The sequence below is a fragment of the Gopherus flavomarginatus genome, chromosome 6 (genome assembly GCF_025201925.1).
Source record: "Gopherus flavomarginatus isolate rGopFla2 chromosome 6, rGopFla2.mat.asm, whole genome shotgun sequence".
NCBI lineage: Eukaryota > Metazoa > Chordata > Testudines > Testudinidae > Gopherus > Gopherus flavomarginatus.
Window position 1 is genome coordinate 2,179,820 of NC_066622.1, and position 24,684 is coordinate 2,204,503.

Sequence of the window (24,684 nt, forward strand, 5' to 3'; positions counted from 1 at the left end):
GCCCCAAATCCCACCTTAACAGGAAAAGAACCACTCCCAGGAAAATAATGTAGGGAACCAATTGCTTCCTCCCCTTGGCCAGCTGCTGTCCCGCACACAAGGTGTATTCAGCTATACTCTTGTTGATTGTGCTGCAGGGTATGCAGAGAGATAAATGGCATATCAGTCAATAAATAATACATCTTTCAGCAAATCACTTACTTGTTTGTGCCATTTGTCTCTGATGTATCCCCAAATGAAACTCACTGGATCAAATCTGGCCCTGGTGAAACCCCCAGCACTTCACTGCAGTATCCCAGGGACCATTTCATCCCACTGTTTCTACGATCCACTGAAATGCAATGGAAGAAGAAGCAACTAGCCAGAGGGTGAGTAGAAAGGAAGTAGTTGTGGAAGACAGTGGCGGTGTGTGTGAAATGTACAGATTGTTTGGCTAAGCAATTAAAAACCTTTTCCAGAACAAATCGATTTCTCAATAAACATTATCCAGGCAACACTTTTCCTCCTTTACAGGACTCTGGTCAGACACTGATGTTAAAGGAAACTACCTGTTAGATCTTGGCTTTTTCCAAGATATTGTTTGCAGCAGTCAGTCCTTAGGAGAGAAATGTCATGAAATGTGCATATTCTCAGAGAGGGGTTCAGGCAGTCGGCACTTTCCAGTTTATGAATGTTCACATTCTCCTCTTAATAGTGGAGAAAATCTCAGGTTAGTTTCCCAAGGAAAACACCGCTCTCTATTTTTCCCTTTTCTTTTCACTGCTGCACTTTTCTCTCTCTCCTGGCAGGCTGATGACCTCAGCTCAGCAATCTGGTTTTATATACATGCTCATACCCATGCCCATGGCAATAGACATTTCTAGCTGCTGAGCTGACCGAAACATGGAAGACAAGGATTTTCCCTTCAAAGAAATCAAAAGAAAAGTAGCACAGACAAAAGACAGACCCAAATCCTGAATTGTCTCACATGTTCACTGTGCAGCTTTGGAAAAAATTAGGCCAGTTCCTCAACTGGTGTAAATCAGCAATGCTCCACTGATTTTAATGCAGCCGTGCCAACTTCCCCTGCTGAGGATCCCACACAGGGCCTTCTAGCTGAACGGATAGATGCAATTTGCTTTGAAACGATCATTGTTCTGCTCAGAGTGTTTGCAAAATGTGTTTGTTTTTGACTTCAGAATACCTGGCAGTCCAGAGAAGCAGGCAGATGCGTGAGCCTGTGTTCATGGCTTAACTGTGTACGGAAGAGGAGGCAGCATCTTCCCCAGCAGCCTCCCCTCCAGCATCAGCATCACTGTTCTCGGTGAGGATGTTCAGGGCGGTCAGTCTGAACCTTTTTCCTTCTTGCAAGCCAAAGAGGGGGATGCAATCTTGCTTGGCAGAAGTGTGGAAAACCCTGGCTGACAAATGGGTCTCTAAGGAGACTTTCTGGCCCAATCAATCCCAGGCTCTTTTGAGTTGTAGAACGCCGAGGAGGTTAAACGCTGACATTTGTACGACAAAACGGAACTGAATGACAGGGAACAAATGTATTTCTACCTGTGATAAGGGTAGGGGTTACTGTGATTAGCTGGGCTAGTCCATAGGCAAATGCTTCCTGCCAGATGGCTTCTTTAATATATATTGTTCAGCTCATAAAATGTTTGGACAAAGGCTTACTAGGTGTGACTCTTTTGAAAAATTTACAGCTGTGATAGGTAAATAGTTACTCAGTGAACAGTGTGAGGGTTGAAGGCCAAGGCAGGAGCCTAGCAGCTAGATTCACAGCCGGTTTAAAGCAGCACAGCTCTAGCTGAAGTCAGTGGAGCAGTGCCTGCCCACTCCAACTGAGCATCTGGCCCAGAGCTGGGGAAGGGTCTGGAAGCCAAACAAGGGTGGCCCACTGTACTCTCTGTGGCTTGCCTGGAGTAAGGGGCAGGCAGTGTGAAGGCTCCTGGAGACGGCAAGGGTGAAGGTTCAGAGGCCACCAGGGTCAAAGCCACACCAGTGATGGCCTGCCTCCGTCCCCGCACACAGCACAGTGGAGCTGGTCCTGAAAGGTGAGGCTGATGAGTGAGGGAATTTCTGCCCCTTTAGAGCAGGGCTTGGGTACTAACGTGCCCCAGAAGATGCAGGTGCCTCTGGTGAATTTGGGGCCCAAATGTGGCAGGAACCCCTTCTGCTGTGGGGCAGCCCTGTTAACCAGAGCTATTCTAAATATGCCTCTTCCCAGGAACTTGTCTGAATGGGCTTGGATGCCCCGTCTCACCTGGCTTAGAACCCTGCTCATTCTAGTGTCCGCTGTGCTGGAGAACTGCTCACAGTGAGACTCGTGTTGGACAATGCATCTGGGACCCACTGTTCCCTATGGTGGTGATGTGGCCATTGAGGAAATGGGGCACTGGCCATGGCTTCCAGTACCACCAGCTCTGCTGTGTTCTCTCTGTGCTGGGTCCAGTTCCTCCTCCCTGCTGTTCCTCTCCTACCCTGATGTGACTAGTCAGCTGGATCCGTGAAGAAGGGGTCGGCAGGCAGGGCCTAGCAGGATTGCCTGGAGGTGACAGGACTCAACAGAAGATCTGCCCTGTCCCACTAGACAACTATCCCCAGCTCAATGCACTGGGCTAGATCTTGATTTCCACTGACTTCAGCTGGAGCTACACAATTCCCAGCAGCTGAGAATGTGGCCTATTGTCTTCTTATACTTGATTTTCAGCCTTTGTCCAGTTTCATTCCCCATCACGGAGCCAATACCCAAACCACCACGAACTCAGCCTGCAGTGAGTTTCATCAAGCCCTGCAGCGGGGCCTGGAGGTAAATTCAAGCTACATCAGTCCCTCTGGCACTGGCTCAGAGCTCAGCGGGAGTCACAAAAGGACTGGACAGTTCTATGGATACCAAAAATACCCAGAATTAGAATGGTACGTGCTAAAAAACCCTCCCGCGTCAGGGCTCAAGCATGAAACCTGACGCTCCAGGCATAAGCCAATCACTAATTACTGGGGCTTGGGAGGGAATTTTCCCTGGCAGCAGGTTTCTCCTGGAGCTGTCAGCTGCAGGGTTCTTGCACCTTCCTGTGACGCAGTTAGTGCTGGCCACCATCAGAGACCAGCTACTACTGGCCCAGGTGATCCTTGGCTCTGACCCAATCTGGGAGCTGTTGTGTTCCCATGGCACCCTGTGCTCACCCCCGAAGATCTGCCCTAAGTTTATTAGGCTTGGGCATAAAGCAAGAGGCAGGTCAATTGGAAGAACCTGTTCTACTGCAATTCTTCAGCACAGCCACCAATTTCTGCAGGCTGAGAAAACAAACATTAAAGAGCAAAGGACACCGAGAGGAGGAAATGAAGAGGTTGGAAGCTAAGGCAAACAGTGAGATAAAGGAGTCTGACGCACAGTGTCGGCACACTGCAGGCAGCTGTCACACATTAATAACCCTGCCCTTTGTTTGGGCCATGAGTTACACTGGTGCTGTGACCGCACTGAGCACTTGGATCAATGTGACAGGCAGCCGAGGGTCCAGGGTTGCTCTGGACAGCTGCATAGTCTAGAATGGCCATGAAGACTGCAAGTAAAGAGCAGCAGTCCACAGGGTGGTGGTTACGACAATGCAGGGCCAGACTGCTGGGGGTTGTGTGGGGACCTTCCCCTCCTTGGCATCAGTTAGAGCAGTCTCAGAGGTCCTCTCATTCATGCCCGGTTGCCTGTGGCCTCCAGGCTAGGGCCAGCCAGAGAGCAGCAGCTTTGCAACCTGCTCTCCTCCCCTGTTGTATAAGGGTCATAGGAGGAGGTGAGGATGCATGGGGAGGGGTGTGTAAGAGGATGACTGTGCTACGTTTATGCTCCACTGTGCTGAGTCCAGAGATTCATCGATTCCCAGGCCAGGAGGGACCACTGTGAGCATCTCTTCAGACCTCCTTCATCGCACAGGCCAGAGACCTCTCACCATAAGCCCTAGAGCCGACCTGTTCAAAACATTCCCAGTCCTGACTGAAACTTTGCCAGTGATGGAGAATCCACCACGACCCTGGGGAAATTGTTCCAGTCGCTGTTAACAATGCCCATCTTATTTCCAGTCTGAATTTCTTTAGCTTCAACTTCCAGCCCTTGGATCACGCGAGACCTTTCTCTGCAAGACTGAAGAGCCCATTGTAGATACTTATAGACTGTGATAAGTCACCTCTCAACCTTCTCTTTGCTAAACAGACTGAGCTCCTGGAGTCTATCACTATAAGGCAGGTTTTCTAATCCGTTAATCATTATCATGGCTTGTCTTTAGACCCTGCCCAATTTCTCAACATCACTTGTGGACGCAGAACTGGACAGAGTAGTCCAGCAGCACCAAATACCGAGGTACAATAACCTCTCTACTCCTATTGAAGAGTCCCGTGTTCATGCATCCAGGGATCATTTAGCCCTTTGGCCCCTGCTTTGCAAATGGAACTCATGTTCAGCTGCTTATCCCCAAATCTTTTTCACTGTCACTGCTTCCCTGGGTAGAATCCCCCACTGGGTAAGTACGGCTGCATTCTTTGTTCCATTAAGGACTCAGAGTCAATGGCACAAGGAGCCCTAATTCTCAGCAGGACCAATCAGGAGCTGGAACTGGCTCCCAGATGTTTCTGCAAACCTGGCCCTGCTGTGCGCCGATGCGGAGGAGAACCAAACCCAACAGCTGATGTTCGCAGTCCTCGTTTTTAATAACATCCCCGTTGAGAACTGCATGCACTTGGGATGAATTTAAAATCAGCTAAAGAAGATAATAAAATGTGTGGCTACATTGGACCCAAAGCCTCCCCTCCGGCACATCGGAGTCATATCAGCATTAAAGAGTCTGCGCTGAAGCCTGGCACTGATCTACAGTTTACAGACCTATTTGCCTTATTTACAGCTATGGTCAGCTCAGCTCTGGGTTTTTGGAACAAGAATATTAAAAGATTTTGCTTGTAAGGCAGTGAAGAGTTCATTATTATCCAGCCTGTGAGCACTAAACGTGGTCTGCACTAAACCTGATCATTACATGGGTACCTTGTCTTCTTCGACTCCTCCAGTTTGCCTGTTTCCTTGTCATGTGCTGAGATTGTAAGCTGTCTGTTAGACGTGTGTGCAGCAGGTAGTTCTGGGGGGGCTTGACTCAAGAATGAGCTCTTTAGGTGCTAACAAAAAACAACAGATTGATACTCAGCTGGTCCTTAGACTACTAGCCGCAGCATTTGGCGCTGGTACTAAAAAAGTCCTGTTTCTTTCAGAAATACTTCTAGTGATATTCTGATATCAGTAAACGATAAAGACGTTTGGCACAGAACACACGTCAGACAACAGGTTCTATCTGAAGTTAGTCAATGGACACGCAGAAATTGAAACTGCTCAGGGCTTTAAAACTATTGTCATAAACAGTGTTGTACAAGTAACCCTGGCTGGAAAATTTTCCTTTGGAAAAGCAGATATATAGAACTAAAGAAGGGTAAGAACAGAGAGGAGTAGAAAGAAGGAAACCAGTCCCCAGGTTATAGACTGTAAAAAGTACACCAGCTAATCCGATTTCTCTCTCAACTTCCCCGTGTTATAAGAAGGGATAATAAATAAATATGCTGCCCCAAATGGTTGCTACTAGCTGTGCTTTATTCTACACCCAGCTACGGAAATCACCCTTGCTTGAGCCAGATTTAATTGTAAAAAACATCTACAATGGTAACTAAAATAAAGGACAAAAATCTATTATTTTAGTTATACTTAAAAAAACCCTCTTTCCAGGCCCCAGCAACACAAAGGTATCAGAGCTCTTTTGTGGACTGAAGTCAAATGTACATACCAGGGAAACCGTCCAGCAGGTCTCTTTACTCTCTGAAGGCTGCGTTCCAAATGGGATATTGACAGAGAGAGGACAGGACACCTTCTGACTAAGGCTTGTAAGTCTAGTGATCCACTGGGTTGAGTCCATGCTACAGCCCAGCCCCTCTGTGAATCACCACAAACACCTTCCGTGTGCACTGTGCCGCTGGTCTAGTAAATGTTAAATCAACTATACACAGCTCAGCAGCTCAGAACAAACCAAAGAACAAGGAAGTCTGTGTGGTTATTTGCATGGAAGCTCAGCTTGGCATTGACAAAATATCCGTGTGCACATGAAGGGATCAGTCAGAATGATCTTGCTCAAACGTGACTGCTTTCTTTGTTTAGTTCATTTATCCTTTTGGCCTTTTATTCATACTTAGCTGGCCTCCACCCCATTTCTTTCTCAACATATAAACCCAGGAAGATTCAGGACCTATCCCAGAATCTCATGTGCCTCTTTACTGCTCAGTTTTAAAGTAGTTCACATAGCAATTGCAACAGATGAAAGATATGAGCATGTGCCTGCTGGTACATAAATATTACTACTGAAGGTCATAGGGTTACTTGCCTAAGTTAAACTTTGCAGGGTCAGGCCCCAAATTATGGCAGAGAAATAAAGCAACATTTTCTCCGTGAGACGCCCAGTGACTTTATAATGTAGTTGAATCACTGTTCATGTGGGGGCTCAGTTAGTGTGAGGGGGTGATCTAATTTACACCACTGTCCCCCCTCTGAGCTTGGCCCTCCGTGCAGGGAGCACGTGTGGAGTTTGTTACACAGGAAATAAGACATACCATGGGAGCAAACAATGTCAAAGGGAGGCTGACACAGCATTCAAGTCTGATGCAGTTGTTGGGGGGAAAAAACTGACTATCAAGGCCGCAAAATAAAAAGCCCCTCAAAATACAACAGGCAAAATTACCAACTAGGTTTTTTGGGGTTTTTTTGTTACTGATTTATAAGCATGATATTAGACTTTGGGCAAAAAGTCACCCTGAATTAAGCACTGGAATAAATTGCCTAGGGAGGTTGTGAAATCTCCAATGCTGAAGATTTTTAAGAGCTGGTTAGACAAACACCTATCAGGGATAGTCTAGATCAGAGGTGGGCAAACTATAGCTTGCGGGCCAATTCCAGCCCACTGGACCCCCCTGCCCAACCCCTGAGCTCCTGCCCCAGGAGGCTCACCCCCGGCCCCTCCCCTGCTGTTCCCCCTCCCCTGCAGCCTCAGCTCACCCCGCTGCTGGTGCAATGTTCTGGGCAGCTGGGCTGCAGAGCCGGGGCCTGACCCAGTCTCTGTGCTGTGCTGTGGCATGGATGGCTCCAGCCAGGCGGTGCGGCTGCCTGTCCTGGTGCTCTGGCAGCGTGGCTCTAGCACTGCCAGCCACCAGTGCTCCAGGCAGTGCGGTAAGGAGGCAGGAGCGGGGGGGCGTGGATAGAGGACAGGGGAGTTTGGGGTGGTGGTCAAGGGGTGAGGGTGTGGATAGCGGTTGGGGTGGTCAGAGGGCAGGGAACGGGGGGTTTGAATGGGTGCAGGGGTCCCAGGGGACAGTCAGGAAGGAGAGGAGGTTGGATGGGGCAGCAGGGGGCAGTCAGGGAAAAGGTGTGGTTGGATGGGGCAGGGGTCCCAGGGGAGCAGTCAGGAAGGAGAGATGGGGTTGGATGGGGTGGCGGAGGGCAGTCAGGGGTTGGGGTTCCGGGGGCGGTCAGGGAGAAGGGGTGGTTGGATGGGGCAGGGGTCCCAGGGGAGCAGTCAGGAAGGAGAGAGGGGGTTGGATGGGGTGGCGGGGGGCAGTCAGGGGTGGGGGTTCCGGGGGCGGTCAGGGAGAAGGGGTGGTTGGATGGGGCAGGGGTCCCAGGGAGCCATCAGGAATGAGAAGAGGGGTTGGATGGGGTGGTGGCGGTCCAGGGGTAGTAAGGGGACAGGAAGGAGGGGTGTGTGGATGGGGCAGGGGTCTTGGGGGGGCCATCAGGGAACAGGGAGGGTTGGATGGGGCAGGAGTCCCGGGGAAGGCCGTCAGTGGGCCAGAAGCGGGGTGGGGGGGCGGGATCCAAGCCATGCCTGGCTGTTTGGAGAGGCACAGCACCCCCAACCGGCCCTCCATACAATTTCTGAAACTCGATGCGGCCCTCAGGCCAAAAAGTTTGCCTGCCCCTGGTCTAGATAACACTTACTCCTGCTTTGACTGTGGCGGGCTGGACTAGACGACCTCTCGAGTCGCTTCCAGTCCTACGATTCTATGAAGACGCAGTTTGGAAAAGATAATAAAATGCTGACATTAAGGTCAGGTCGTATTGGCCCCATAACTCTCCTATTATTATTTAATAGCAATTGAAGGTTCTGATGATCCACATATACTGAACGATGACATCAGAACATAAAGGAAATTGCTGAATGCTAGAAAAGAAGGGCTATGTTTAATGCTGATGTAATGCTAATGATTTCTAACAACATAGACTGGAGCATGAAAAACAAATTATGAAGGTTTGGGGTGAACGTACAACTGAGTATGCGTCATGTCACATAAGGTTGATTGGAGGAAATCTAATGACTGTGTAATATGGAAAGAAATAAGAAACCAAGGGAGCAAGGCCCCAGTCAGGGAAATGGCAGACCAGAGACCGCAGGAGAACACCCGCTCAGAGGCCAGAGACCATCATGAAGTTCAGGAGAACTTCCCAGTCCCCCAGAACTTGGTTACTTAAACTCCTACCTGTTCCGTCTTATTTGTTTATGGTCTATCATGTTATGTGATCAGAAACTATAAAGGACAATAATTCTGTCTGAAAATTTGTGAATAAAGGTGAAAACTGACCAAGCCTACTTTGGGTGCAGTTTCATGATGCAGTTTCCAACCTTACACATTGTGTAAGAAAGATACTGTGGGCATCGCGGACAGTGTGTCAGCCTTAATTTGGACTTTGTTACCGTTCCTTCTTTTGTGCCACTTTTCGTCTTAGTCGAACATTGTTTGGTGTCTTTAATTACAGAAATCTGTAAGAAAAGTGTCCTTGGATGGTTATAAAATAGAGAAGCTGGATTCTGCTCTCATTGAGAATGGTGTAAATCTGGAGTAACCCCATTTGCTGACTGAAGTGACTCTGAATGTACACAGATGAAACTGCGAGCAGAATCCAGCCTGCTATCTTCACATGAAACTGTACAGTTTGTCTTGGGCAAGCACCTATTTTTCCAAAAGACTATAATGTGTCCAAAGGAGCCCACAGTTAATGGCAAACATGTACTTAGGCAGGTTTCTTTTAAGAAGCTGTTACTTTTATGTGCCTGATGCCAGGAACAGCTCTTTGGAGGGACTGGTTCTCCACTCTGTGCTGTATGCAATATACATCCTTCAGGATCTAGGCCCCATTCACCTGGCACATGGTGAATGGAGCCTTTTACTTTTTCATTCCCACCACTTAGAGCCCAGTGGATTATCTTGGAGGTTCAAAAAGTAAATTTCAGCATGACAACTTAGATCCCACGTATCACCCCAGAGCAAAGCTTTATAGCTGAGAAGCCGGCTGGTAATAGAAATCCTGCTGACGTAAACCTACCGAGAGCAGCGCTTCCAGCCGGGCTGTAATGGGAAATGTGAACAGCGAGGCCCCCTCTCGTCTGAGGTCAGAAGCAGCACCTGGTCAGTGGCAGATATTATTCAGCTCTAATTAGCACTTTAAGGGTTCTCTGCTTTGTGCAGGAAGATTTTTGCCCCGCTCCCTTTTTCTTTGCATTCTCTGTTGATCTGGGGCCTTTGCGTACAGTTGTCCTGCACTCCTTCCCCTGAACGAATGCAGCCCTGGGTACTTTATCAATACAGTGAACCACCAAGGTCCTGATCCAGCCCCCATTAAAGTCAACAGGCCTGAATGAACACTAAGGCTCATTAACCAGCCTTGGGCAGTGCAAACAGCTGTAAGATGTGTGTAAACAGAAGAATGGTGTCAAGGGCCTTTAGTGTAAGTGAGACTCCGGCCCAAGGACTTCAGTGGGAATGGCATTAGATCCCAGGTTTCCCAGCTGGCATTGCCTTGCTCAGCATGGAGAGACGCGCCCAGTGGCTGCCCAGACTCTAGTAGCCCTTCACCTGCAGGAAACGCGGGGCAGTGAGCTCCTCACTCCCTGCCCAGCCGGAGAGACTCGGGGGAGAGGGAGCGGGCCCCAGGCAGGCTGGTTGATGCCCCACTCTGCATCCCGGCTCACATCGATGAGGCAGAAAGCGGGTTGCTCCTGTTCCCTAGGGAGATAACTGCTGGTAGCATGGGAGCTGCTGAGGTGGTAAGTGCCTCCTGCACTGCTGAGCTGGCCTGGTTAGCACAAGTTCAGGGTTCATGCCGCTAGTACCTCAATGCCACTAATTTTGCTAAAGCAGTTTGTTGTCTGCTGAGCCTTTTGTTTTCCTGATCTCTTATTCCCCATAAACTGATTTCCCTTCTGCGCAAGGAGACCACAGCAAGAGGGAGCCTGTGGATGTATTCCTGACATTTATTTTAGCTCCGTGATTTGTTCTCTCTTTGGTTTTGTTGAGTTGCTTAGTAGGGCCTGATCCCGAGCCCACTGCAGCCTGCAGAAGAACTTGCACTGACTTCAGTGGCCTTTGGACTAGCTCCTAATGCTAACAGACAATAATATAGCACCTTTCATCCTCCTGGATCTCAAACCTCACCTGATATACCGGAACCACAGCAGCCAGGCCTGAAACACAGCTGCCCCAACAGTGAAATACGGCAGCTCTTCAATCACCATGCAAGAGCTCAGGATATAGTGTGACCAGATAGATAGTATGAAAAATCAGGACGGGGCGGGGGGTAATAGGAGCCCATACCTCGCCCCCAAATAAAAATAAAAATCGGGGCTGTTCCTATAAAATCGGGACTTCTGGTCACCCTAATGGGATTGGCAGTTAAAAAGAACACAGCATCGAGTTGCAACTGCATGGGGATTTTAAGTAGGCAGAATTTAGCCAGGCTATTGAAGTTAACACCTTTTTTCTTATCAAAAAGAGCCAGAGGATCTTTGATGATCACAAGTGGTCAGAGGCCTGGTTTTATGTTTCAGCAGACAGACACAAGTATTACAGACTTCACAGGATTTCACCAGACAAAAACACAGCAGCAGGCAAGTGATTTCTTGCTTACTTGAGAGTTCTAGACAGCAAAGGGTTTATTTGACTGATGTTTTAAAAATCAGGCCTGCTCCCTGCGTCAGGCAGAAACAGCCTAAAGTGACACTTAAGAAACAGTCTGCTGCTCAGATGAACAGACTTTCCCCATACCGGATTAGGGCGAAAGCGACCATTTCATCTGCTCCTGTGACCTCATTACACCTGATTTCTGGTCTAGCGGGGAAAGCAGCACAAGAATATTGAATGTGTGGTGACCTCACTCCCAGACATGGATCTCGCTCTATACCAGGCATCTGCGGCTCAGAATGTCCCACAAGACCCCTCAGGACTCTATGGCAGAACCCCTCCCTACGTCACCAGCAGGACAGCTCTGAAATAGCAGGATGATAACAGGAAAACCCCTCTGGTGTTCCCGTGCTCTGTTACACTGTAAAAACCAACCACAGTCAAGGCACTCTATATACAACAGGCAAACGGTGCCTCAACATGGAGACTGACGGGCAGGAGAGGGCATGGAGTGCAAAACTGTGCCTGTACCGTACCCTGCCGCTTATTGCAAAGGTCAGGCACAACCTAGGCCCCATGTGCAGCAATAATCCTGTTGGATACCACAGCATCCAGGGATCGGTGACGGCATTTTCTGAACACATTTCTGAAAAGCCAACTTTAATCGGACTCAACTGGGAGCAGGAGTGCTCTGAACCCGCCCATGGTTGCGCGGCGTGGCTCCGCCTGTCCCTCAGCCTACACGAGGAAGGTGCGCAAGGCCTGGGGCTGATGAAATCAAGTGAACACAAGGCCAACGCACTCACGAGGGGAGAGGAGAGAACAGCAGGAATTGCAAAGGCCTCTTCTGTCTCTGCAGCTGCCTTCCACTTGCAGCCTCGTGCCGAAGCCTGGCAAAGCGTGACCAGGCTCACGGCATCGCGCTTAGCAGCCTTCCCAGTCAGAGGCTCATAGCAGTGTTGGCTGGCTACCCCTTGTTCAACAGAGGCAACGAGAGCGGTTGGACTGAGGAGAAAGAAAGTGACACACAAGGGAGTGGGAACCCCAGCCTCACATCCCTGGTGGTGATCAGGATTTGCTGAAGCTGGGGGCAGTTTCATTGATTCCCACTCTCAGGCCTGGTCTGGTCAGGATGCCTTTCACACTCAGGCCAGTCAAGGCCCAGTGGTGTCATGGTGGATCCCAGAGTCCCAGGAGAGGATGCGGTGGCAGCCATGATGGGACACAGCTTACTTTTTCCCGTCTGTGGTTCCCGCTGCTCCCATATAATGACACCCATAGTATAGAGGAATCAGGTATTATCCCTTTAAATAGCTCATGAGCCCTCTAGCCGTGTGGTCTGCGGTCTGAGCCTAGACTCTCGGCAGCACAGCAGTGTGTGTACGTAGCTAGGCCTGGCATGTTGTGAATGAACACTCAGGCTTGGTCTACACTACCAACTTGTCGGTGTAACAATGTTGTTTGAGGGTGTGGAAAATCCACTTCCCAGTGTGATGCAGTTATACCGACCTAACACCCTGTGTAGACAGTGCTATGTCAACAGGACAGCTTTTTCTGTCCACATAGCTGCCGCCTTCCGGCGAGGTGGAGTCACTGCGCCCATGGGAGAAGCTCTCCTGTCCACGTAGGTAGTGTCGTCACTAAGTGCTACAGAGGTGCAGCACTGCAAGTGTAGACAAGTCCTTAGTGAACGTAGTTATCTGAACACAGTGCTGGTGTGGTTCCTTCATGCTACGTTCACTGCGTAACCAGCAGAGAGCCAGTGCCCCAGACACATGGAATGCAAGGAGGGGGCCTAGCCTCGTTTGTTAGCATGAACCAATCAAACACATTGTGATGACTTGACTATAAACATGGCTTCCCATTGGACTCTGCATGCCATTGCCAGGCCAACCTGTGACTTTAGCAGGCGCCTTCAGCCCCCTTAGCATGGTTAAACAGCTCAGTTTGTGCCATCTCTCTTTCTGTGTGGGGCTGGCTGGGCTCCCGTGACCCTGAACGCCTTTGAGTAGAGGCTGCTGCACATCAGGGGACCAGTCTGCAAATGAAGGATCTGGAGCCAGTCGCCATTTCCCTCCGCGCCGCCTGCCCCTTTAACTGCTGGCTGTGCGTCTCTCGCCTGTCATCGCCCCGCCGCCTCTGGGCGCTGCCTCACGCCTCTCTCTATGCTCACTCCTGCTCCTTCAGGGGTTTCTGGGCTCCTTGTCTCCCAACCCTCGTCCTTCTCTGTCTCGATTTAGTCTAGCACCAGCCAGGAAACGTTCTGCACTGCTGCCCTCAGTCTTTCCCCCAGCCCCCGAATCTGCCGCCCTCTCCCCACTTCCCAGAGCCCACTCCGGCTTTCCGTTCCTCGCCCCTCTTCTGGAGGGGTTTTCTCTCCCTGCTTCCATGTCCTTGTCCCTCTTTCTTTCCTTGCCGGTCTTCCCTTGCTGTGCTATGGCTGGGGCTTGATCCACAGCCTGGAGTTTCCTCAGGACCGCTGAGGGGCTGGAGTGTCCTTAATACTCACTGATTGCTGGGCTCAGGCAGGCAGGCGAGAGGCTGGGGGAAGGCTACTGCACATCTGTTGCTGGGTGAGTCCGTTGGCCACTGCCGGGCAGGAGCGCATGATGGATCCGATTGCAGGATCGAGGCCCAGGGTGTGGTGCTGTGACTGGGCAGGGCTGACAGGTAATAATCTGATGGGCTCAGGCACAGACATCTGGACACCAAAACTGCCCTCCAGGGCTGGGGGGATGAATCCTCCCCTCTCTGTAACGGCAGAGCTGTAAAATCATGTCACAGCTCTTTTCACTCTGATCACTTTAACTAACAGAAATCTAGGCCTGAACTTTGCATTTTGATGCTCGTCAGCCTCAGACGGAAATTTTAACTGCAGCTAGGATCTGGGCTTAAATAGCACATTCTCAATCAGCAGCCTCTTCCCTCCCCAGGGAAATATCCTTCCTATTAGTTTGTTTAGCTGCTGGTAATACCTGGCTCTGCTCAATAACAAACAGCCTCAGAGACCCCAGCATGCTGCAGCCCTACGGCCTCCCTGGCTCTCAGCAGCATCTGAGACACAGCCTAATTTGGGAAGCTGTAATGATAAAAGCCTGGCTTTGGCTGACGGAGGCCTGAGGCCTGCTGGGCGGTTTCCAGCCCTGAGTCTCTGGGGTCTCCAAGCCGCTCTTTGTACCGGGGGAAGTCAAGCTTGAGAGCGAGAGCATGAGAGGGTTCACTGAGCATGCTCGGGACACCCTTGCAACAGCTCCTCTCCTTTGTTTGACTGTAACAGGGAAAAGGGCCCAAATGGGGCTGAACAAGACGAGCAAAGAAAGTGAGGCCAAGGAGGCTCTGCAAAAGGTTGGGGGCCCTTCCCCGGTTAGAGGCCGCGTTGTGTTGGAGTGAGAGGACGGGGCATGAGCGGATGATTGAAGCGACAGCAGAAATTGCTTAAACACTGAAAGCACCTGATTGAATGGGCAGGAAATGTTCATCCAAGATCAGCGACGTCACAGGGCAAAATATCACCAGCTGAAAGGTCACCTGCAAAGTTAACAGAAATGGGGCCCGGACCCTGTTTTGCTTCTTCATGGTGGAGAATGAAGCTCTGAAAGGGGTTTCCCAAAACAGCGTTTGTTTTTCTCCACTGCGTCTTATGGTAGAGATTCAGTTTTCAACTAGCCAGGGAGACTCTATGTTTGTCTGGAGAACTCTTGAGACATCACAAGCCCCAAGGAAGTGAAAGCAGTTTAGTCGAGGGGTTGGGTTTAGTGGGGTTTGGATCAAGTCCTAGGTGTATTTAGACTGCACGGCTCCAGTTTTGTTGCCATGTATTTAATGGACACACTTGGGAGAGGAGTTTGTTTTCTGAGGGAGTGCCCCTCCCTCCCCCACTCCCTTGCCTTCCACTGAGGACGCAGACAGCTCCCAAAACACATTCCTTGGTCATCCAAAAAGCTCTCCAACACACACAAAAAAGGGAGAGGATTAGCCTGAATGCACCAGACACTTCCAGGGGAAAGAACAAGAGGAAAAACTTAAAATACAAAGACCCTCATAGCAGACTGACTGTAGCCATCATAAGGAAGCAAAAGAGGGCACAACTCTCCCCTATTTTAAGAACATAAGAGCTACCAGACTGGGTCAGACTAAAGGTCCATCTAGCCCAGTGTCCTGTCTGCAGACAGTGGCCAAAGACAGATGCCCCAGAGGGACTGGAATAACAGGGAATCCTCAAGTGATTATATTGCATTAACTCTGTCCAATTTCTTCTCAGTTCCCACTGGGAAGGGCTGGACCCTAAATCCCCAGCATCTGATGCCTCAAAACTGGTGGAGGAAGTTCATACCCAGGATTGTGCCTGGGAAGCTCGGGCACCATCTTGTATTTCAGTGACCCCCAGCGAGGTGAAATTAAAATGAAGCACAACATTACTCAACACGTCAATGTATCAAACTGCGGGAGCAGATCATTAACTTGATTGCAACACAGCAAATAATAAACCAGAGCCGTGGAATGGAGTGGCATCAGGCTCAGGCTGCAATATTCCCATTGGGAGAATCCTTCACAGTTCTTAAGGACAAGGAGGAATTAAAAAAAATAAATACAGGTGATATTGAAAAGCTGCCAGGCAGGGGAATGAATAATGTGCCATGCAAACAACAACGTGCCGTCTTAATAGCAGCATTATCCTGTAGCCATTAAAGATAATAGTCAAGCTTCCATGTGTAACTCTTTTGCCAGGTGTGATTGGCAGCAGCAAGAGCTGGCCTGCTGCTAGCAATGCTGGCCCAAGGTCCCACCCAGAGTCTTACTGGTATTCCTGCTCTGGGAAACAAAATAAAACGAAGCCCTCTCTGGTCAGGCAGTTCTCCTCTAGCAAGCTCTCTCACTTGGGCTGAAGCAGAGAACTTTACTGTAGGGAAAGGGAACACAAACAAGAGACTATGGGAAACCCAAGATTATTAGATACGCAAGTAAAATGAAGAAAAGACCCCTGACCAGCAAAGAGTCTGTTCATCTCCCCATCCCTGCAGCCTCAATATGTGCTCAGTACAGCTGTCCACCTCCTTGACCTCTCGGCTGGTGCCCACAAGGGACAATCGGGGCAGCTTCCCTCATCGGTCCTGGCTCTTCCTGTGACAGCTGCCTGGCCTGGTCCCACCCTAGGGTATGGCTGCAGCTCAGCTCAGGGTTCAGCTAGCCCTGACCCCAGGTGGGTTAAGGCCCCATAAAGGCTCTTCAGCTCGTCATTACTGAGTCCACCCTCTGCTGCACGTCACGTCTCCAAAGAGCCTGCATCCCTGGGCTGCCCATGGCCTCTCACGAGAGCAGCGCAGCTCAGCTCAGCTCTGCACTGCTCTTGCTGCAGCTATGTCATGTTGCCTTCTTCAAGCTGAGAGTTCCCTGGGCAATGCTGGGCTGCTGGAGAGAGTCCTCGCCTCTTAGAACAGGCCTCATACCACAAAGTGAAATCCCCCCCCTTCCGTACCTGTGCCCACAACCCAGCCATGCAAGATTGGGGTTTGCATCAGGGTGACCCCGTCACCTCTATTTAGTGCAAGTCTTTAGCCTTTTGGTTACACAACACGGATCGTTGTATTTCGTTACGAATTTTAGCCAAAATGTTCCCAGTGAAATGGTGGGTAACAAACATGCAAATGAAGTTTGTCCACTTTGTCTTTTCCCCGTGGCAGTCAGGAGGGGGCCAGAGGGGTGTTGGAGAGTTTTATTCCTCAGTGCTTCTGCCAGGGGCTTTATGCACAGTTAAATGTCAGGACAATATGAATGACTACAAAGCTTCCTATAGGTATTGTAGAAGCAGAAGCTTGGTGTCTCTGGGTCCCGCAACCCCCTTGATCTGCCCCCTTACCAAGACAGGAGCATCTCCTAGCAGAAGGCATGTTCAGCAGTCAGACACGTCACTCAACCACCTCTGAACACAATGGTGTATAGCCCCATCATCAGTGTGACAGCATCACTCACCGCCAGAGAAGGTTGAATAGAACTGGGTTCATTTGTGGAGAAGCACATGGGGGTTAGTGGTGCTGAGGGTTTAGGCTGGTCCCATCTGCACAGGGGCAAATTTCCCTCTCCTCACATGGATTCAAACAGCCACCAGCTTAGGTGAACGCAGAGATGTTAGCACAAAGGATGATTATACCCATGCATTGTGTGTTTGCTCAGCCGTGTTCATTACTCTCCTGTTTGAAACACTCGTCACCTTGCCAGGGGACAGGGCTTCTTGTAATCGCTGGGCCTACAAATTTACCCAAATTGTTAGAAATGAGTCAAAGTTCCTACAGTACTGAAGTGCCCTGTAACAACACGTGTTGATGGGAAAAGGTGCAAATGGAAAACTGAAAAGCTGAAATAGTCCAAACAACAAGACCCCTTGGTATAATTCACAGACTCTGTTAAGCTCATGTGTGCTAAACAAGAAAAGTGTAGGACTGGAAATTAGTGAACTAAAAAGAGTAGGTCACAAATTAGGCCAAATGGGTGAACAAAATAACGAGGGGATGGGCTATTCTGCCCTTCATTCCCTTTGGGGGTCTTTAAAAAAGACACTTTGGGGGAAAAGACGGATGCCTGGAAGCAAACGCTGGCTGAATGAACGACAAGAGAAGGGAAAGGTGCAAGCATCACCATCCTGCCTGCCACCCCCACCATCTCCTGAGATGCCAGGCCTTCTTCATTCTAATCCTGAGAGATCTCTGGACCCGAGAGAGGGACCCAGATGACACCGCCACATCCACCGGCTCCAGCTAAATTCCAAACACTACCTGGGATGTAAGACCTTGTCTCCCCCATCCCTATGTGTCCTTTTCCTTGCCCACCTTATTTCTGCTCCTTCCTGTCTCCCTTGCCCTTCTTCTTCTGTACCTTTAATAAATGGTTTAAAGAATTTTTAATGTGTGTTTACTATGGTACAAAGCAGGCTGAGGTCTCTGTATTCCAAACCCCAAAACTTGTTTAAAACTGCTTAATGTTGGACTGTTACATGGTCATATTAACACCTTGGGTCCATATATTCATCTACGTTAATATGGGAGACCAGGCCATGAGCCAAACCTTGTGAGACAAGCAGCAAACAGTCAAAGAACAGAGCTTGTGAACTATTTGTGCAGAGGATTCATTGAGCATCTACACAGGCAGCATCGCTTTGCTAACAGTCTGCTAACCGAGATGTGCTAAAGGCCCAACAAATACCACCCGTAAAGAATAGTTTGAGCAGCCCTACTTATTACAAACAACATCAGAGGGACTGAAAAACAACAGTATTGGTTCAGGCTGCTGAGTGCAGGACAAAGCTACAGAAGCACTTCTCCACCAGAGGGACCCTTTAGACTAATCATAGAATATCAGGGTTGGAAGGGACTTCAGGAGGTATCTAGTCCAACCGCCTGCTCAAAGCAGGACCAGTCCCCAACTTAATCATCCCAGCCAGGGCTTTGTCAAACCTGACCTTAAAAACCTCTAAGGAAGGAGATTCCACCACCTCCCTAGGGAACCCATTCCAATTAACAGCAGCTCATAAGCCAGACAACCATGTCATTGGTTCCACAGCAGCCTGTGAGTCACACATTCAAGAGATAGGTTCATCACCATACAGGCTTGCTACAGGCCTCTGATATTTAACATCTCTGATGACCACTTCCGGGGCTGAGAACAAACATCATCCATTAAAAGCAGACCTCAGCCCGCTCAGGTGTTTAGCTCTCTGATTCACTTTTGGAGTGCACGCATATGGAACAGGGAAAATGGAATGATTAATTCAACTAAGGAACGACCCACGTTAGCAAACTGATAATACATTCATCAGGCATTACCGCAGTACAGCTGGAAAGGCTCTTTGCAGTAACTTTGTTCTGCTGGCAAACATTTGCAAGCGGTAGCAGCACAGAGATCCCAGTCCCCTTATGAGCTAAAGGGGGAAAATAAGTAAAGGCAAATGCTCCATAAAAATATATGACAGTAGACAAATAAAGTGGAAGTATTATCCTGCACCGCACTCAGCAGTCTTAACTTGTGCAGCCAAGAGATAACATGTGTCTTCTCTGTAATGCCATGATATTGTCTATTGATGGTGCTCTTGCGCAACTGATCAGCTGCTGCACGCTAGAGGAGCTCTGAACGCATGTATGTAACAGCTATGTGAGCAAAGCCAAATAATAACTGTTTTACCCTTAAAAAAGAAATATAAGTAAAGCCAAATTATAACAGTTTTACCATTAAAAGAGAAATTAGCCCATACAGCACCAACTTCACAGTATGCCGTGCTAGCCAAATACAGAGCAATCTGTTTTTATTGTTTCTTATGAGTCTTCTTTAACCAAAAGAAGATAAATACCTAGAATTAGAGGAATGTAATTACTCCATATTAGTTGGATTCACAGACTATAGACACAGATCATAAACAGCCACTGATTATTACTAATTTTGCATTTTTAACATTTTGAATTGCTGCAATTATGCACATCCTAGGAAATTAGCTTCCATTTCACTTTATCAAACCCTCATTCGTCACCCCTATTTATGTTGCTTACTCACCAAAGGTTATTTTCAATGTAACTCCCCCCATCCCTACTATGTGCCCCAGCCAAGTTCTGCTCAGTTTGCTGAGGACTAGCCTCAGGCTGCGGACAGAGGCCAGGTGTTATGCAAACAGTAGGCCACAGCTTTATCCTACCCAGTTTAATTATGGAGACAATCAGTCATTGAGGCCCAGGCTTTGCCCATATAGGCACTTACCAGTAATGTTAGATGGAAGCACCTAGACATGCAGGGGCTCACTCTTGAGAAAATCAGGTCACTAATACTTACGTGCCTACCTACGGCCTTAGATGCCCAACTTCATGAAGTTAAGATTGACAGTTGTGGCCTGGATAACTGAATGGTTCTTCCAGGCACCCACACAGCACACTCCCGTCTCTGTTTACAACATACAAGTGCTGCTGGGCTATTGAGCTGCTTCCCCATGGTGCCATTTCTACCTGTGCAAAGCGGGTGTCTTTTCCCCTCCTCTGGCACAAACAGCTGAAAAGCACAGAAGATACGGTGCTAGTTCCCTGACATCCTTGAGAGAGCCTGGGGAGCGCAGTCCAGTAGTAGTTTATGAGTTAGCCTCTGCTGAACAAAATGAAGAGAGCAAGAAATGTTGCATTAGGTTCTAGCGTGAAAGTTTTCCCAAGAAAAGATGCTGTAATTCTTTCGTTGAGATGGTTTCTCACTGTCTAGGAAATACTGGGTTGAGCACAGATGTCAATAATTTGGTGTCATTTCTTTGTTTTGATGGAAAACATGCCCATTATAAGACTGAGATTGCAGTGTTCCCACTATGCCACAGACAGTGGGTCTGTTTCCAGACCAACACAACAGAACAACAGTTGAGAATCATCCTATGTAATTCTGGAGGTTTGATCGTGGGTTGAGGGGAAATTAAGTGCCATTCCATATGCATACAAACCTTCATTATACACTGGCACTTACACAAGGTTTTTAATATGGCATTTTTAAAATTAGGATTTGCCTTGCTATATAGGAGCAATTTCACCTGAGTACAAAAGCTCCACAGATCTGTAAGATTTACTCAACCGTGTGAAGTCTAGGTGTGTTTGACCAGTCTGAATCCAAGAACTGGCCAAACCAGCCCTAGTCAGACACCTTGGCTCTGGGGTTATTGGAGGTTGGTTACCTCTGCAGCTGCCCCTTCTGAGTTGTGCTGCAACCCCCTCGGGTCAGCTGAGGTTCTGGGCCCTGCATCTTCTGAATTCCTGTTGGTTTTCCTCTCAATCACCTAATTTGACATTGAATTTGTCAGTTTGTGGTTCAGCCTCTAGGGCTACTGTTAGTTCATTACAAGAGGGGTTTGCTTGGCATTTTCCAAGAGCAGGATGGATGTCTCACTTTCCTTGCCACAGGTGTGTAAAAGTATATGAGTGGCATCTTGGCTGCTGGTGACAAGTTAAAAGCATCTGAAGTGGCACCGAGAGGGAGGTGGGCATAGAAGGAGAAAGTCTGGAGGTAACCAGCAGTGCCACACCCTATTTACCCAATTTTCAGCAGTTAGTCTAAGATGGGTCTGGTGAAGTTTTGCCAGGGGCAGAATCTCCCGCCAGATCCAGCTGAAAGATACTGGAAAAAATACACAGTGGCCACTGAGCACTCTGCACAGCAAGTAGCCACTGCAGCTTTGTTTCCATTTGTTCTCTGGACAGCTGTGACACATGCTATCTATTTCCCATTGTCGGTGATCATTCCTGGCCTCGGAGTATTGAGGGCGATGGCAGAGCGGAGCTTGACTCAACACCCTAGATGCAATCGTCCCTAGGGGGTTCACAGTTCAGACCCAGCTCTGGATTAGGGCTGGGCAAATGGCCCCAATAAAATAAAATTTAATAATGGGCCACCCTGGAACTGCAGATTCCAGTTTGGAGTGTTGAAACCTGGATCCTGATTTTATGGCTTAGAAGCACATGTGGCACAGCTGTCGGTCGCTTCGCTTCATGCTTTTCTGGCCGGCGCTCGGACAGGGGTCAGGAGGGCTGTAGAAAGACCTGAAGAACAAAGCACACAATGGATTCATAGATTTTAAGGCCAGGCGGGTCTATTGCCATCCTCCAGTCTGACCTCCTGGAAAGCACAGGGCATGAAACAATTTCTGCATCACGTCTATAACCTTGGCCTGAGCTAGATTTACCCTTTACAAAGACTTCCAGCCTTGATTTAAAGGCTTCAGATGACAGAGAATCCAACCGAATGGAATAGAATGGGCCCATCTCTCGTTGTGGCCATGTAGCAGTTTGCGATCCTTTTCCGCTATGCTTTGCTACCTGAGTATCCTGTGACACTTCCTTTGCAAATCGGCTGATTGCTGTTTCCTAGCCTTCTGCTCCCTTCAGATTAGGAAGAGTGGAGTGCAGAGAGCCTGGAGGTCACCAGATCCTGCCTGGTCCCTGGGGAGCGGATGGATGGAAACGGAAGGTAACATGTTGCAAAGCTGCTGCTTTGCCTTTACCCTCTTCTTGCAGCAGCAGAAGGGAGCAGCCAGACAAAGGCCTCCTTAGCCTCACTGACAGGTTATTTGTGACGATGATAATTCATCTCTCAGTGGGGCCTGGTGCCCCCATCAGGGGTCAGGGTCCCACTGCCCCAGGCGCCAGACAGGCAATAATAAGATAGCACCTGCCTTGAAGCCCTCACAACTATTTCAGCCTGAGTTCGGGCCGCAGGATTTGCCCTTAAAAGCCCCAGTCCTGTGGGGAAAGCAGTGAATTGACAAGCCGGCCCTTCGCCCGTGAAGCAGTGTTCTATGATGATTTTTGCACTAACAAATGCAGACAATAATATACAAACCCCAAACTATCCCAGCAGCTCCTGGGTGAATTCAAAGCAAATGAATATCCAGCATTTAAAGTAGCTAGTGTGAGGCCGATAATAAGAATGTTCACATTTTAAGCACAGTGTCTCCTTTAAACTATGGACAAGGCAATTCACATTATTTCCAAACGGTGAATTTGCACCTCGAGTGGCTTCATTCCAGGGCCCTTTATCTCCGGTGCATTGGTGACTGTACTTCCCCTGGACGAGAACATAAACGGGGGATTGATCGACTAGAGCAGCAGCATTTTCGTGTTACAGAAGCACAAACAGCATTAAAAAATGAATGTAGCTATAAATTATTAATGCTGGCACAGGAAATCTCTAACCCTATTAGTATCATATCATTAAATTTGTTTCTTATGCACAAGCAGTGTTTTTACTGCAGAGCGTAACAGAGCATAATGCTAACACTGCAACACTGGAGTTGGTCAATTAATGACGAGGAGGAAAGAAATGGGAGCTGGCCAGCCATTTCCTGAGGGCAGCATTTGGAAGGGCAGCGCCTTCCACACGTTTGCCTTTGCTGGGTGTAGCAATGATGGGAAGTCTGGCTGGGCGAGTCCTGCCAGCTGAATGCCGAGAAAAATAACAAATGCTTGGAGTTCAGGCTGGGAAGGGAGCTCATTGCTGGTGCTAAGCAGCGGGAAGCAGCACTGCGGATTATTAAGGGTATCAGAGGAGCAGCACCAAGGGTAGGCCCGTGCCACTGCACCAAAACCAATGGCATAGATAGCACTAGTATGCTGCGGCTCGGGCTCCAAGCCCACCCCCCTCTCAAGGCTTCAGAGCCCAAGCTCCAGCCTGCTCTGCTATTTTCATCTGCGTCTCCAGGCTGGACGGGTGCTGCCGTGGGCTGTGGAGCTGCAGCCCAAGAGACCAGGGCCCCGGTGCTCTCGGTGCTGGACAAAGACATGGCAAGAGACCACCCCTGCCCAGGCGAGCTGGCAAGCTAACCAGACCCGTCAGCCACCGGGCGGGAGCGTGGGAGGAGTAGGAAGCCCATTTCACAGACAGGGAAGCAAGCCCAGGGCGGGGAGGTCTGCGCAGGAGCTGGGGACTGAACGCAGCGCTGCTGAGCAGAAGGGTGAGCCGCACCTGCCTTCGTCCTCTCCCTGCACCACTGGGTTCTGGAGCGCCAGGGAAAATGTCACCGCCTTTTGGAGGGAAAGCTAGCAGCTCAGTTGGGGGGCAGAGCAGAGCCTGCAGCAGTGGGGCTGGGACGGGGTGGGCCTGCTCCGCGACGCTGTTCCAGAGCAGGCCTAGTTCTTGCGCACCTCGCTGCGGTACCTGAGTGCCTGCGTGGCAGGCCACATACTGCCCTTCCCCAGGCCACAGCAACCCGTGGGCGTTCTCCCCAGGCCGGGGAAGCCCCACCAAGGTAGCACCACCAGGGAACCAGGGCAGCACAGCTCCTTCCAGTGAGGGGTGGGCAGGCAGACTCGGTGTAGATGCCCTTTGCCAGATTCCCCCAAGCTGAACCCCCTTTTTTAGGGGGCAGGGGAGAGGGCAGCTGGGGGAAAAGCCAGCTACACTCCTCAGGAGAGGAATCAGGTGGCAGCTGCTTGAGTTGGAGTTCATGGTGCTGCCACTCTCCCACGTGGGGGCTTGTCCCAGTGCAGGGTGAGCAGGGGTTTCTGAGAAGTCTCCTGTTGAAAGCACGTCTCACTGTCTGCATCAGGCAGGGTCCAATTTATTTCAGCCCAGAGTTCTGGCCACGTAGCAACGGCAGCAGTTTTCTACTGTGCGTGTTCCCTAAGACACCGCAGAAAGATTATGCATGCTTCCCCCATGCAAGCTTTTATTAGATTGCAGACAGGGGTTAAACTGATCCTTGTCAGCACAAATATAATGCCCGGGGTGAAGGAAATAGCATAAATTGAGGACAAGAGGTGACCGCTTTTACCACTGCTCTTGAGACTTCTCTGACATTTTTGCATGTCGTACACTTTTTAATTGGGAGATTTTCCTGTTGCCAGAGGATTTCTCGCCTTCTTTACCAATGAGGCTGACGTGCAGAAATAAAGCTGTGGAATGACAGTGTAGGACAGAGAATAATTTGGCAGCAAGACAAAAAATACTGGCATCACACTGCAAATGTGACTGTTTCAAACCCTCCTTTGGTTGCCAAGTGTAACAATTTCGGCACAAACAGCTTGCTAATAACTCTCCATGGAAATGGCCACATCAGAAGTGTAATCCAACTCTAAAGACCTCTATTGTGCCATCAGCTTGGTTTAGCAGCTCCCATTGAGAATGACCAGCGAGGTCCCTTTTTCTGCTGGTGAGGAAGAGCCCTTGAAGATACCCTGCAGGAAGGCAAAGTTTCTCTCTAACTTACTCACCTGTGCCATAAAAAGGCTGGCATAA

General features: G+C 49.4%; 1 protein-coding gene across 5 annotated transcripts in view; it reads right to left on the reverse strand.

Moving 5' to 3' along the window:
- The window catches only part of FAM3D (FAM3 metabolism regulating signaling molecule D), a 73,136-nt gene that overhangs the window by 21,617 nt on the left and 26,835 nt on the right, over positions 1–24,684 (reverse strand). For 2 of the 5 annotated variants that reach the window (XM_050957546.1, XM_050957544.1), the window contains exons 1-2: positions 5,793–5,984; positions 5,009–5,136 (exon numbers count right to left, since the gene is read on the reverse strand). The exons of 1 other annotated variant lie outside the window; for it this stretch is intronic. The gene's annotated coding sequence lies outside the window, so the exon portion shown is untranslated. Of the gene's footprint in view, positions 1–5,008; positions 5,137–5,792; positions 5,985–24,684 lie in introns of those variants that run through there. 2 more of the 5 variants (XM_050957542.1, XM_050957543.1) reach the window with 1 other exon arrangement.